The sequence below is a fragment of the Puma concolor genome, chromosome B3 (genome assembly GCF_028749965.1).
Source record: "Puma concolor isolate L17-30 chromosome B3, mPumCon1.1.hap2, whole genome shotgun sequence".
Classification (NCBI taxonomy): Eukaryota; Metazoa; Chordata; class Mammalia; order Carnivora; family Felidae; genus Puma; species Puma concolor.
The window spans coordinates 132016144-132030914 of record NC_141672.1 but is presented as its reverse complement, the minus strand read 5'-3'; the positions used below and the strand labels follow the sequence as shown (position 1 = coordinate 132030914).

General features: G+C 47.3%; 1 protein-coding gene across 1 annotated transcript in view; it reads right to left on the bottom strand.

Moving 5' to 3' along the window:
- The window catches only part of IGF1R (insulin like growth factor 1 receptor), a 310288-nt gene that overhangs the window by 287671 nt on the left and 7846 nt on the right, over positions 1-14771 (bottom strand). The gene's annotated exons all lie outside the window — the stretch shown is intronic.

Sequence of the window (14771 nt, the reverse complement as noted above, 5' to 3'; positions counted from 1 at the left end):
TAACCAGTAAGTAAGCCCCTAGCCTCTGGCTTCATGCCTCAACCACCACGCATACCTTGCCCCCATAATTAAAGGCTCAGTGGGAACTCGCTGTCTATAAATGGGGTTTTGTTTGAGATGCTGCTGGCGGAGGGGAGGGGGGCGGTGAGAGGCTCATGGTTTGCACAGACAGGGCCTGCCCCCACACTTCAGCCTCCTCATTCCTTCCTAGTGTTGAACCTGCAGCAGACTCAGGACCCGAAACGTTTCACAACTCAAAAAGCCGCCAGTTGATTAAAAACCATGGTCACTTTTGTTTTTGGGAAAGATACTACCTGGATAGATCCTGTTAGATTTGGGTAAAATTCAAAGGTCTGTGGAACAAAACTACATGAACGCTTTCAGCCCTGCATGCTGCTCTCACTTTTAGATCACCTGTTTCAAACAGAGCTCTAGGAACAGTGTGGAGCTCGCTCTCTACAAAGACTGCATTTGCATCAACCTGAGACACCCAACAAATGTCTGCACAGGAGTTTATTATGCTGATCAAGGGAAAAGCGAGTACTGTCATCCTTCTTCCAAAAGTAATAACAACTCAATCAGAAACTTATTCCTGTTCCAAAGTCCTAACAATCTGAACACCAGAAAGCTACCAGAGCTTGTAAAATATTCCCAATTATTTTCTATAGAATTCAAACATACCTCCTCTACTAGCAGATTATATTAGATGACAGGTTTTTTAAAATGTTCATCTAGGTGGAAAGCAAAAAAAAAAAAAAAAAAAAAAGGAAATAAAGTCATTTCTACTTGCTCCTGTCAAATATGGTAATTTGGGAGATCTTTTTTTTCCCCCAGCATCCCAAGAAGTAAATGTGCCATAATCAAACAGGAAAATACAAACTGAAACGTGCAGAATGAGCACCTGCATACATACACTAGGGAGGGACCACACAGGACACCCGGACCAGCCTTCTCTCATGTCCACCACGGGACATTTACCACCATCTCCGCGAAAAGGTTCTGGGTTATTTCACAAAGACAAGTAGCCTCCACTTTATAGTATTTTAATTTAGCACAAGAGACCCAGTCTTTAATAAACTCTTTTTGTCCTCGGGAAATAACCATGTCTCTTAGCCTGGCCTCTGCGGACCCCCAAATTCCCAATTTGCCCCCAGCCTCACCCCCCACTACTACGTCAATAAACCTTCCTCTCCTCCTTCCTGCCTTTTTCTTCAAGCCCCACACTACAGTGTGAAAGTCCTGACCTCAGCCCACCCCCACAGGTAGTTAAATCTTGTCCTCTAAGCACCTCCTCCATGAAGCCTCCAGGATCCCTCTGGGCATTAGGATCTCTTCCTCAGTTCCCACGGCTTTTGCCCAGCCTGTTCATTCTGTTCTCATTCATAAAAGAGTCCTCCTATCCTAGCAGGCGTGCACCCCTTATCTTCTCGACTATCCCATAAGCTCTTTTTAAGGCAGGAGCTGCATTTTATACACCTGTCTACCTCCAGCAGGTCCCTCCATATCCAGATACTCCAACCTGTCTCTCTCTTCGACTCCTACAAAACCAAATCCTCTCTACCTAGCTCAGCTCAGCCTCCCTTGGGCCGCTGGCTTGCCCCTTTGCCTCATGTGCTCTACAGTAAAAGCCAACACCAAATCCCCCTCTCTTGCTCACGGTACCGAATCCAAGTGGTATCCTCAGCCCGTGCTCTCATGGGTGCCCTGGGCAGGCCCAGTATCAGTGGACATGACCCACTGCCCTTGCCAGGAGCCAGAGGACCCCTCCATGCCCAGTGCAGCTTCATCACCAGGCCGCCAACCTCCAAGTCCACGCTCAGGACGCGAAGCCAGGATGCCAAGATGGCTACACGGCCCTGGGCAGGCACCCTGCAGTTTGCACACCTTCTTGGCAAGCTGCTCAGAGGACTGAGGAGAGGTGGGTGTGAGTGCCTGCCCACTGCCCTCAGGGGAGTTGGGGTGGAGTTCCCAGAGCCAAGAAAAAGAGGGTCCCAGAGTTCCATCACACTCCACCCACACATCTAGCCTTCAACCTTTCTCTGTCCATCAGCTGAGAAGAATCCACAGCAGCTCCGAACAAATGATGCTTAGGACAACTTCCTGACCCAGACCAGAAAAAGGTGGCAAATGAGACTTCTATTCAGAGCCCAGGGAGGTTAAAAAAAAAAAAAAAAAAAAAAAAGGATCATGAATTCCTCCCAGTTCACTGACACACATTCACTGAATATTCAAACTGTAGCAGGGGTGAAGTTCAGGGAGGAAAGAGGAGGAGAAAAACTTCACCGGGGCATGTGTCCCTGTCATCTGATCATGTCCTCTTTTCAGGCAGAGGAGGTTCCAAAAAGCACAAGAAGTGCTCCTTGCAGGTTCCAGGTCAGCAGGTAGGAGGGGCTAAGTCGGTCCTAAGGAAGCCCCAGCCTGTAGGCAGCAACCTGCACCCAGGGATCCTCACGGGCAGAAGCCTTAAGACTGTCTTTATCCGGCTCTAAACTGCTTGCAGGATTAACAAGAAGGCTTGATCGATACTGATTTTACCGTCATGGGAGTGACTCACCATTAAATCCTACCCAGCTTAAAACTCAGCTGTGAACAGAAACAAAACAACATAATAGCAGGGTCTGATTTAAAATAGCAAGTATGACTTGTAAACAGCTAATGCTTATAAACAATTAACAATCACCTCCCTAGCCTTCTGGATTTGCTGTGAGAGAAACCCACCGCCAAGCGCTCCGAGAAGGGCCGCAGTCCTCCACGCACACTACCCCTGCCCCCCAACCCACCACACTGGAGTCGGGGTTTACAAAACAGACCCTGGGGAAGTTGAGGTGAGTGCCTTTGAGCTGAATTCCATACGTCCAATAGGTGTGTGCTCACCAGCGAACTGAGCTTTCAAAAACACGAGTCAAGCTGTCCTGGAGTATAATTCTCCTCGATGTAGCTACGGCAGAGTTTAAAAAGCAGCAACTCCTTTGTCCAAAAATGGGAGAAATGGGGTCATTTCCTCTGAGACTTCCCAGTAACTGTATTCCTCTCAAGCAGTATTCACTTTAAGAAAAGCAATGGCCCACACACAAGACAAACTATACGTTTCAAGCATCTGACCAAAGCGTTGGAAGGCAAATGTACTTAGTGCCATTTTGAAAATACGCACTTTTAGGTACGGGACCCCCCACTGAAGTTTTCAAGATGAATCTGTAACCAACTCTCAAAACTGGCCAAGAATGTGTATATAAACAGAATCCTGGTCTTGAGAAGCCTTCGCTATAGCTCATTCCTCCACCACTATGCTGAAACTGTAACCCCCAACGGGATGGTAGTAGGAGGTGGGCCTTGGTGAGGTGATTAGGTTTAGATGAGGTCATGAGGGTCGACCCCCGTGATGGGATGAGTGTCCTCATAAGAAGAGAAAAAGACCAGAACTCTCCGTCTCCCTCTCAACAAAATGGCAACCTGCAAACCCGGAAGGGGGCCTTCATCAGACATGAGATCTGCCAGCACCTTGATCTTGGGCTTCCAGCTTTGAGAACTGTGAGAAATAGATGTCTGGGTTTGTTTTGTTTTGTTTTTAAGCCATCCAGCCTGGCAATTTATTACGGCAGCCCAAGCGGACACAGACATCCCCACGGTTCTAGGCAGAGCGAATCACCAACCTGAGGAAAAGGCACCGCCTCCCTCTTGTCATTTAACAAACACTTCCCGCTCAGGAAAAGAGTGGTCACTCTGGCTTCTCAGGCTTGCCTCTGAGATGCAGGGGAAATGCCAGTCCAACTTCTAGGTCCGGATGAGCTGTGGTAGCCACCTTTCTCCTTCCCACGGGGCCCAGACCAAGAAGCTGTACCTTGAGTGGGGTGGAGAAAACTCGCCTTGCAGCCAGACAGGCTCAGCTACCTCCCAGTCTTGCTGGAATCGAGCAGGTCCAGGCCTGAGCCCTGACTCCTGGTTAGAGGGTGACAACTCAGTTACAAAGAACCAGCCCAAGAGAATCTGCTGGCATGATGGACAGGCAAGCCTTGCCTTCGATACGTGCCAGACGTCCTGTCCCCTTCAGCAACGTGCCTCTTGGAAGCCTCAGTTTCTCCTTCTGTAAGGTGAAGGCTCTGGCTCTTTCCTTCCTTTGAAATGTTCCCATTTCTGCCTACAGAGGTCAATCCCTTTCCTTCAGGGCTCCCTATGTAATGGGGGAGTCAGTGTGCAATAAAATACCGAGCTGTCAAAACAAATGAAAAACTTCCAGTGTAATCAGTGAGGGAACCAAATATCTAAACAAATCTCTCTTCTGGAAAAGTAAGAAAATGAAAACGCAATTACACATCACATGGCTGATTAGTAATAAATTTTGAGACTAGACAGCACAAAAGTCTGACTCCTGACTTACTTTCCCCGAAAGGAAAAGATCATCTGTGACACTCTTTCACTATGGAAAACAAACCCATCCCTGGTGACTCATCTGAAATCTATGTTTTTTGGTGAGGCCTCCCCTGACCTCCCACGTCCTGTGCTGTGCACCCCCCGCACCTGTAAAACCTTTGGCTTGCCTCCTCAACCGTGGCCATGCTGGGCAGGAGTTGGTCTTCTTAAATCTGCCCCCCCACCCCCCAGTATCCCACATGGTATACGCTCACAGCTGACTCGATCAAGAGATCAGGTGTTTGGGGGCACCTGGGCAGCTTAGTCGGTTGAGCCTCTGACTTCGGCTTAGGTCATGATCTTGCAGTTCCTAAGTCCGAGCCCCGCATCGGGCTCTCTGCTGTCAGCACAGAGCCTGCTTCGGATCCTCTGTCTGTCCCCCTCTCTGCTCCTCCCCATCTCATGCTCTCTCTCTCCTTCTCTCAAAAATAAACATTTAAAAAAAAGAAGAAGAAATTAGGTGTTTTTTCTATTGTAGTAAAATAAATCCAACATAAAATTTTCTGTTTTGACCATTTTTAAGTGCACAATTCAGTATCGGTAGGTACATTCACATTTTTGCACAACATCACCACCATCCATCCATGGCAGTCTTCATCTTGCAAAACTAAAACGCTAAACCAGAAACTAACTTCCCCCCCCTTCCCCTCCCCTCTGTCCCTGGGAACTGCCATTCTACCTTCTGTCTCTGTACATCTGACAACTCTGGGCACCTCATGTGAGTAGACGGACACAGTATTTGTTTTGGGTTTTTTTTGTGTGTGTGTGTGTGTGACTGGCTTATTTCACCTAGCATGATGTCCTCAAGGTTCATCCATGCTGTAGCAGGTGGCAGAATCCCTTTCCTTTTCAGGGCTGCATAATACTCCACTGTGTGTATACACATTCTGTTTCACCATTCAACCACTGACGGGCACCTAGGGTGCGCCCACCTTTGGGCTGCTGCAAATCATGACCTGCTGCTATGAACATGGGTACGCAAGTCTCTGTCCAGCTCCCTGCTTTCAATTCTTTGGGCACGGGGGTCCCAATCTCTCCACATCCTTGCCAACACTCGTAATTTTCAATTTGTTGATAATCACCATCCTAACGGGTATGAAGGGGTATCTCGTTGTGGGTTTGATTTGCATTCTCCTAATGACAGGGACTGAGCTGAGCATCTTTTCATGTGCTTCCAGACCTCAAGAAATAAATTTTGAACCAAAGGAATGAACTCTTCCTCCTCAGAGAGCTTTTCTCACAGAAGAAAATCACCATCACACTATGAGTTGCTTCATTAAAGATGAGGAAGTGGTTTGCATTCAAAATACGTTTCCCTGGGAAAATCATCACTGTAGGTGATGGCCCCCTAGCAAGACCACCCAAGCCCACCTAACAAGCTCTTGAAAGAGAAATGAATCCCAATCCTGGGAAGCAGAGACCCTGTACAACCCAAGGGAGCAAAGTAAGAGGGCAGTTTCTTCTCGAGATCCCAGAGAAAGGCTCTCCAGCAAAACATTTACTAGCCAGGTGCCATTTCTGCAGCTGGCCTCCAAACCCGTGACTAAGGCTGTCCCTGGAGGTCTGAGGCCCCAGACTCCAGGGACTCCCATGTCTGGAAACAGCCTTCCAACAACGAGGGGCACAGATTCTTAATTTTCCCCACTTAAAAAAAAAAATTTAAGTTTACTTACTTTGGAAGAGAGAGTGTGTGTGCACGAGCAGGGGAGGGGCAGACAGAGAGAAGGGGGGTGGGGTGGGGAGAGAATTCCAAGCAGGCTCTGCACTGTCAGTGTGGAGATGGATGCGGGGCTCGAACTCCTGAACCGCGAGATCATGACCTGAGCTGAAGTCAAGAGTCGGACCCCAATTTTCCCCACTTTTGATCTAAAATACTGCAATTAGTTTTTCTGGATACCTAGATTCATGCTTTCCAGACCCTATGTCCTAAATCTGGGCTGGGGATAGCACTCCCAGTCCCAGCTACTCATGTCCTTGACCATGCAGATCTGGTTCTCCCCCAGAAGGCCACTTGACCCCTAATTCCATAGCTATCCCTGAGACAGGAACAACGCTGGGAAGTACAACATTCACACTACCATATGAATGACTCATTTCGGTCATTTGGCCTGACACATGGGTTTTTTTGGGAGCCAAATAATCCCTCTCCTGCAGGAGAATGTTTCATGCCCTTCCACGGAGGCAGAGGGATATCAGGTAGAGAGACAAAAATCAGGGGAGGAAGGTGCATCTCTATCCCCAGAGACAGAGAGGCCGGACAGAGCTCTTCTGAAATGCCTCTATGTAAAATGAAGCTGGAGTCTTAACGTGAAGGTCAGAAAAGGCAAATGTAGGAAGAGCAAACATGGCAATCATACACACCCAGGAGGGCATCAGTTTTATTTTTAGGTAAACAATTATTATTATTATTTATTTACTTTTGAGAGAGAGACAGAGAGCAAGCAGGGGAGGGGCAGAGAGACAGAGAGGGAGACAGAGAATCTGAAGCAGGCTCCAGGCTCTGAGCTGTCAGCACAGAGACTGACGTGGGGCTCGAACTCACGGACCGCGAGATCATGACCTGAGCCGAAGTCGGACGCTCCACTGAGCTACCCAGCCGCCCCTTAAGAAAACAACTTCTAACGTGTAAATTTTCCATTCTTAATGACAGACAATAACAGCCGACCCCCTAGTACTTATGGCAGACACTCTGAGAGATTTACGTGTACTCATTCATGAAGTACATGTGCCATTACTATTTCCCATTTTACAGATGAGAAGACTGGGGCAGACACAGGAAATAAGGTGTCCCACGAACAACGGCACATCGTAGACTTGTTTTGAGAGGCTCTGGGCTCTAATTCAAATCTCAAAATGGAACCTGGACCATCATGCACGACTGGAGGCAGAAGCGTCCGGGACATGGCAGCAGGCCTGTTTTCCAAATGAAGAAAACACAGACCGGTTGAGATCCTTAGGCTCTACTTGCTCAAACAGGTAGAAAATGATTTAAAATTCAGAATTCTCTATCCTGATAGCAGACGAGGAATACAAAATCCCCCAGGCCACATGATGTCACCCTTCCAGGAAGCCTCTTGCATTACTGCGTCTTTTAATGGTATTTGTCCAGTGAAAACAGTTACAGTCGTAGAGAACGGGCAGCTCGTATCTACGAGCACCAATTGCGGGCTAAACACTGGTGATTGCTTCTCATCGAGAACTACAATGTGCCCAGTGAAGTTAAAAACATCAATCAATAGGAGTTAAAAAGCACCAGTAGCAAAGCCCAGACCTGGACGCAAAGTTGGCATCCTCGTTTAAACAAATTATTCCTCATTCCTCTCAGCCTGTGCGGTGACGGTTGGAAATAGCCCTGCAAGGTCTGCCAGCACTGCAGGGGGGTGGGGGGGCAGGGGCCCCTCCCCGTCCATCCCAACCACAGGAAGCCAAGGCCAGGGCCAACTCGGGTCCACCCGACCCAGCTCAGATGGAAACGAGGGTCATCTCTCGCCTGGCTTTTCTCAGAAAGTTAGAAAGCAGTGCCCTGGCAATGAACGTTGACAGCAGCCGCCTGGAAAGGTTTCACTTTGGGAGTATGTCTGGAGGCTGTGTATTTACTCCCGCAGTTTCAGCACTCGTCCTGGACGCTACCAGGTACCCCTGATACCCCTGACAAAGGTAAGCGCTCCCCTACAGGAGCTTTTCTGAAGTCCGGGGCGGCAGTTTCCAAAGGGCTTTGCAATGTCAAGCGCCTCACTGGAGGGTGTTCCCCCTGGGTCCTCCCCCATCTACACCTTCACTGGTTCACCCTGGGGTTTCTATCTCTGGTCCCCCAACCCTGACCCCGTCAAAGGCCAGGGCAGCCTCCCCAGCACCCTTTCAATACGTCTACCCCGAGGTTCAAAAAGCCTCAAAGCTCCCCACTCTCTCTACCCACCGCTGAGTCCCTTCACCAGCACGCCTGGCGCTAATGCCCAGGCCAATGCCAATGCTACTGCCCCTGGGAACCCTAGCCAGACTGCCTAACACCTTCTCGGGTTCCTCAGTAGCTCCATGACAGCACCCCTCCAGCTCACACACTTCCCCACTAGTCAGCATCCCATGAGTAAGCACTGAATGCATCTGCCTGCAACCATCCACCAGCATTTGACTGTTTCCATCTGGAGAGTCAGCCCCTTGAGAAAGTAGTACACGTGCTCTCCATAGGCTCTCGGGGGAGCTGAGGCCATTGGAGGCCTTGGCGGTAGAAGCAGGGTTTTGGATCTTGCCCACCGTCCTCCTCTTTACATGGGCGATGACCTTGAATGTAAGGGTCCACGGGAACCAGCCTGAGTTAACTCAAAGACAGCTTCTCTTCTGGCTCAGAGAGGCAGCCTGTTAGTGGTTCCAGAGGGCTGAGCTGAGGCTCAGACGTCATGAGGTTAAAACTTCACTGCAGACAAGGGACAGGAGGTCTATCCCTGAGGGACAGTGATACCCGGTGCCAGGGAGACAGCGAGAGGACAGGAGCTCCAGTGAGAGGCCAGCAGGGCCACCATGGCACATGGAAAAGAGACTGATAAAACATGCCTTTGGATGCCTTCTACTTGCTGGCCCCTCAGAAACGTTACTGCCAATCTTCATATCATCCCAAATACCCCAAACCGCAGACGGGGACGCTGGGGACACTGAGGCCTGTAGCTCCCTTCCCAATCCCAATATGCCTCCCTGCATCGGAGAGACAGAGACGGCGAGGTGTTTGAGGAGAAAGGGCTTCAAAGGCAGCGCTGTGCACATGCAAACCCCACTGACGAGGGCAGATGAAAGGCGGGCGCTGTACTGGCTTGTCCTGGTGAGTTCACATCCACCCTGTGCAACATTCACAGGGCAATTTTACAAGATACTTTTTTTTTTTTTTTTTTTTTTTTTACAAGGTACGCTTGAAATTAACATGCCAGGTTCAAATGATTATGTTTACATTTTCCGTAAGAAATATCCCGCCTCACCAGTCTCCTCAGGAGCATGAAGCTTTTAAGGATAATTTCTTAGGTGTTAATTACTTTCAGGAGCCCTCTTCACACCATCCGAGACAAGTAAACTTCCGGGGGCGGGGGGTCGGAGAGGCCAATCAAAGGCCCTGGCCAGAACCCAGGAGAGGGGGGCACTCAAGTGATGAGAGCCTTTTACGACTGGCTGCCATCCCTGTCAGCATCCGAGGCAAAAGTTCACCGGCCTCACCAAGAAAACAAGGCAAGGGACAGAAGCAAGTGCCTGTTCACAGTATTTCTGCTGGTTCCAATCAGACCTTCCAAAGCACGTCATCTCTCTCTACCTTGTGTCTTGGGATCTGGAGGCTACTCAGGTCATGAGAAATGACCTAGGCCTGCCGTGCGATCCAGAAGGGAGAGAGCAGTGGGCAGCTACAGACATGGAAGCATCCACCTGGCCCGGAGGCTGGACCTTGGGGGTCCTCTGTATCAGGCCACGCCTGGACCACAACACAGCCCAACCCAGCCTGAGTGCCTGCCTTCAGTCAGGCACCCAGTACCACCAGCGAAGCCCCATTACCAACAACTGGTGGACAGGAGTCATTAATTCCTATCTGGAGGGAACTTGAGGGAAAAGGCGTCCCTCCACAGGGATGAAACAGCCTTGACAGGGCTTTCCTGGAGTTTTAAGGCTTTTGTTCACCTCAGTCTGCAAAAAGCCTGATGAAAGTTGCTTTTTTTTTTTTTTAATGTTTATTTTAGAGAGCGATCAAGTGCACAAGCGGAGAAGGGGCAGAGAGAGAGAGGGAAAAACAGAATCTGAAGTGGGCTCCAGTCTCCCAGCTGTCAGCCCAGAGCCCGACACAGGGCTTGAACTCACAAACTGTGAGATCCTGACCTGAGCCAAGGTCAGAAGCTCAAATGATGATCCACCCAGGCACCCCAAAAGTTTGATTTTAAAGATAATTTTATTGCTTTCGAGTTCCACATAGTGGTAACTAGCACGGTAAGATGCTTCTGCTGGCAGGGCGATAATAAAAAGATGAGAATACATTTGTTATCAAGATGCTTCACAGTGAATGGTAGGGGGAGCAGGACGGGGCTTAGCCCTCTAAGAAGTCTCCTGTTTGAGGTCTTCCCGTGTGGCAGGCACCGGGCCATGTCCTGGAAATTCACAGATGACCAAGGTGCCATCATTGTCCTTCTCGGCCACTGGGGGAAACAACACAGGGCAAGCTACTCATAGAGCTATAGAGTGTCACGTGACCACCCTACATGCCGAATCAAGGCCGCAGAGGGGGGTGAAATTGTAGCTAATGCTTAAAGGAGTTTTCCAGAGGGCAAACTGGTTAAGAGTTGTTTTAAGCAGAGAGGTGCTACCAGCCAGAGCAAAGGGACTTGAAAGAAAGAGTACAGCCTGTTTGAGAAGGAGCCCAAAGAGTTGTTCAAAACGACGGAGATGATGGCACACTGCGGTCCTCTCTCAGATAGCCAAAGAAATGATTTCCAAGTTAAAAATAATAAAAAGCAAATAAAATAGAATAAAATGAATAAAAACAATAAACAGCAATCACGGGGAAATGAGTCTACAACTTTCAAAAGGTAAAATGGATAACCACGTACATAGTAAGTGTAGTTGCAGCCAAGAAGTGACAAAGTGGGTTCTCAAAGTACCAAAAAAAGCATGAAACAAAACACAGAAAAATACCGAACCCAGTACATCTGATGTGAGATCTAACACCGGTTAACGGAAGTGTCTGTCATTCTCCGTTAGGAATTCTGACTGGTGGGTGTCTTAACTCCCTGAAATTGTCCAAGGCAACACCTATAAGAATGATAATTTAAGTGTTACCACAGAAAGAGAGCAATGGGGATCTTGCTTTATTTTTCAAAATGAATTAGTAGGGCTTTTTTTTTAATCTCTAATCTCAAGAGAAATATTTTAGAACTTTTTATTTGCTAAAGTCCTGTAAAAACACCTTAAATCTTGAATTGTGAAAGGTACACTGGATACAAGGACTCTGCCAAAGTTGTTTACCTCACTTAGGAAGACCCTAATTGTAGCTCATTCTCAAAGGAGCTGGCTGACACACTACAGCAATCTTAATCCGAAATCCCAGTGGTTTCTACCGAAGCCTGCAGTCCTGCTATCAGTTCTCCTGCTATCAGTTCCCAGGAACCAAGCCAGAAGACAAAATCTAAGGGACGCGCGTGGGGAGGGAGCGGGCGATCGCTATCTTCATCCTTGGGCACAAACGAGCAGGGTTAAATCAGTCACGGAAGAGGCTGAATCTCTTTTCTGGCCACTAGGTGTCGCCTACGCATTAGTGAGGTGGGCAGAGTACGCACTGGAGACTTCTCAGGCGCCGGCAGGAATGGACAAGGGGAAGAATTAGGGGAGAAAGCGTAATGAACAGATCTCCGAAGCAGAAGGTGAACTGCCGGGGTTTACCACTGTTTGCTGAAAATAGGTAAAATCGTACTACCGGGATTTAACAAGCAAAATGTATCCTGTTAAGCACCTTAAGTTTTATTGTAGAACATTTACTGAGCACCTACTATATACCAACTGCATGTAAGTTACAAGGACAGTCAAGTCTCTAGTGTGTCCTACTTTCCTGGCACTATCCAAAGAACACCTACGTTCAAGAATGTCACATCCATAAGAGCAGTAGGAAGCTGAAGTCTGAGGAGCTTAGTATATGCCAGCTTCTGTTCTAAGCACTTGACATATGTATTAATTCACTTAATTTCTATAAATAAGTGTATCAAGTGGGTTCTATTAAAATTGCAATTTCACAGACAAGGAAACTGAGGCACAGGAAGATTACATAATTGGCCTGAGATCTTCACTACTGAGGAGCTGAGACTCAAAGCAAGCTCTTTGGCTCCACTGCTCTCTGCGGCCTCATAAAATGACGACAGCTCAGGTACAGGACAAAACAAATCACTGCTAACCAGCACAGTAGTGGTAATGAACTCAAAGGAAGTAAGGGGGGAGGTTAGGTCTACAGAAGTTTGAACAATCTGAAAGGCTTCATGAAGGAAGAGGCATGGGGAGTTAGAAACAAAAGTATATCATCTCAGATCTTTTAAAACCATAGAAAGGTATTTGGAGGAAATGAATTTCCTGATTAGCACCCCACCTTTAGACAGCTACCATCCTGTCCCTGTTCCACAGATCTGTCTGAAATCCAGAGATTTTTAAAAATAAAAAAACTACACCCTCCCCCCTCCAATTTTTCTGACATTAGTTTTCTGAATATATTAGAAGAAGTTTTTGTGATGTTGCTTAATGAGAAAAGAAGAAAACGTCCCAGTTATTTTAAGTCTCTACATTTGTGTTGAGCCTCAAAAAAGTTAAATAACTTGTTCAGGGCCAAAGACCTAACTGGCAGCAAAGGAGAAACTCGAACCAGGTGACTTTGTTGCTCTCTACAGTAGCACTTTCCACTATTCTGTACGGGGGTAGCAGAGAGGAGAAAACATTCCAGACCAGGAACACAGCAGGAACAAAACCATGGAGACAGCAATGGCACGGCGTGTTCACCGCAGAGGTGAAGCGTGGGTGCTGGGAATTAACACGGGATCCCTACAGCCGTCTCACTAAGGATGTATTTATTGCAGCCCAGTGTGAGGAGCCTTGGACTTGATTCTTGAACCACAATGCAGCACCACAAAAGGCACACGCTGAGAATTTGAGGCTGGCCCATCCATCACACCAGAGAGAAGGAATGGGAGTCAAAGTAGCCCAAGTGGCTCAGAGGCCAAGCTGAGCATCTCCTCAGACAGATGATGCAGGTCTGGCAGAATGGACCAGGGTGGAGCTAAAATCAGGAGAGAATATGAATGATTTCAAGGGACTCGGTAAGGTAGAGAGGAAACATTCAATTAACCAGTCTCCCCAGAAACGAGTGAGCTGACGAACTAAAATTTAACTAGAAATTCCATCCTGACTCAACATTTGTTGTTGGAAATCTTACTGAGGGACATGTCAGAAAGAAAATCCCAAATAGGTCACCCAACCGTGCAAGGCGATGATCGCAAAAGAATTTCCTGTAACCAAACTATACCACGTTGCGACCTAACATATGCCATGAACTCACTGTCGGCAGAAATCAGACGACAGAACTGAGGAAAGCTGAACAACAGATCTTCCTGTCACTGGTCTCTTTGTTCGTTTGTTTTCATGGCAATCTGTGCTCCTCTTTCAAATCCTGAGTCTGTGAGCTTGTGTATTATCCCACTAGCAGGAGACCCAGGAAAAGAATATGGGGAGAATAAATTCAGGACAACACAGATTAATCTGAGCACATTTGATGAAGATCTTACAATCTATACAAAGCTAATAACTTAGAAAACTATTTGCCAGATGGATCATGGACCGCACACCTTGGCTTTCTCTCTATGCTTCCTACTTTTTTCCAGGAAGTTATTAAAAGCCACTCGGATACTCCAAATTTGGGAAAAGCCGTAACACATAAGCCTATCTCCCCCTAAATATCATCAGACTTTTGTTCCTTTACTATGAACTAAAGGCATTAACTAAAATTTGCCTAACCCAAATTGGTGCTGTCTCATTTACTTAGTCAAATATGTATTTCCAGTGATCAATTTTACAGAGACAAACCACCAACTATATTTTACATGAGAGGACAAGCTGGAAGTATGCATCCAAAATATCTCAGGAAAATTTAAAAGTTCTGCTCTATAAAACATTTATGCTTTAAGGCTGTCAAAATGTATTTGTTCTCCCATGTCAAGAGTAATTTAAACAGCAGCATGCAGTACACCTGAATTACCAAACTGACAAGTTATTCCAAAGCCGGTTTAAGGAAAGCCAGCACCAGGTTAAAAAGAAAGTAGCCACACAAGAGTACACAAGACGGAAACAGCAATGGATTTAGAACAGTCAGAATCTGAATGCATGGAAATACACACATACACACACACACAATTGTGAACTAGTAGCATTTCTATTATATAATTATTACTGAAGTCGGTGCCTGTCTTGTGCAGGGGGCTAAGACAGTGAGGAGTGAAATAAACGAATAAAGTTTCAGCTCCCTTCCCTCCCCCCTCCCCGCCAAGAACCCTTTGGACCAGGAATAGAATACTTCTAAGTCTTTAAATATAAATGCTTTAAAAAAAAATCCAGACTATTATAATGTGAGCAATCTAAGGCAGACGTAGCTACCTCTGTAGTATTTGTGGTGCCAGTTATGTGCGTGCATTTTCCCCATGTGGCTAAGCCACCATAGTAGGTCAAATAAGAAAGTATGGGCTGCAAGACCGTCAGCCATCGTAAGTGGGACAGACACTCAGCTCCATGGACACATCCCCAGCAACTTAGAAAGTAAGCGATCACCAGCACTAACCAAGGAGAGGATAAATATGAGAATAAAGGCAGTCCCTGCA